Raw genomic sequence first — 1,037 nt, 5'->3', positions numbered from 1 at the left:
CATCTTCATCTTTCCACTATATGTGACCTGTACATTTGACTCCTTCACCACCTCCCCCCTTTGTGTATGACCTGTACATTTAATGTATCTAGTGCACCCATTACTGAGCTTCATGTTTTAACCCCTTAATACTGGCATGCATCTTCCTTTCCAGAACATTTTGGCAAAAAATCAGATCACCTTGTGGTGTTTACTTTACAACAGATGTAATTTTGGAGGGTTTACATACTGTCATGGCATTTCTATTTACTGCATTGTATAATAGAATGTAACTTTCTTTTCACTCTAATTTTTTTGGTCTTTTTTTCTTTTTCTTTTTATATAGTAAACAAATCCCAGTAGTTATTGAATACAACCAAATAAAGCTTTTTAAAGCCCTGTTTAAAAAAAAAAATATAGACTGTATTTGGTTATGACATAACTGAGTAAATGTCAAAGTATCACAGTGCTGAAAACTGAAAAAAGGCCTAGAGAGAAAGGAGGTGTAACATGCCTGACCTAAAGGAAGTAGTTTTTGAAATGTGCAAAACGAAACGAATTAGGGCCTTTAGGGTCACCGGAGGACATTTACTAATGTCCTCTTGTGACCCAAAACTCAGCGTATAGTGGTCTATTGCCTGTTATATGCTGACAGGGCAGAGCCGCACAACGGCCGGGAAAGATCCCAACAATATTGTTGGGATTTACCCTGCTGTCCGAGTGACAGTTGGCTCTGCCTTTCTAGAGCCACAGCCAACTGTGCCCGCCCCCTTCCCAGTATGTCCCTCAGTTCAGTATGGTGACCTGAAGGCCAACCAGTGTACAGGCCTCCCCCAGAAATGTCACCTCTTCTGTGATTGGCTGATTTTCCCAGAAGTCTGCACTGATACAAGTACCATTTTTTGTTTGTAACCATACTACGTATGTCCCTATACAATAAAGTGGCAATGCAAAAGCATTTTGGTTCATGTAGCTTAGGTGGTCAACTGCTGGTCAGAAGGCAGTCAGCTGCAGGAGAGGAGGAGGAGGGTCAACTGCAGGGCAGGAGGGGGGGCCGC

At 42.1% G+C, this 1,037-nt stretch overlaps 1 protein-coding gene across 2 annotated transcripts in view; it reads left to right on the top strand.

Moving 5' to 3' along the window:
* VPS53 (VPS53, GARP complex subunit) overlaps positions 1-1,037 on the top strand; it is a 136,718-nt gene that overhangs the window by 48,021 nt on the left and 87,660 nt on the right. The window lies entirely within an intron of this gene.

Source organism: Nanorana parkeri, unplaced genomic scaffold (genome assembly GCF_000935625.1).
Source record: "Nanorana parkeri isolate BGI_ZX_2015 unplaced genomic scaffold, ASM93562v1 scaffold726, whole genome shotgun sequence".
NCBI classification, from domain to species: domain Eukaryota; kingdom Metazoa; phylum Chordata; class Amphibia; order Anura; family Dicroglossidae; genus Nanorana; species Nanorana parkeri.
Note: the sequence above shows the minus strand (reverse complement) of the source record. Positions and strands in the feature narration are given on the sequence as shown.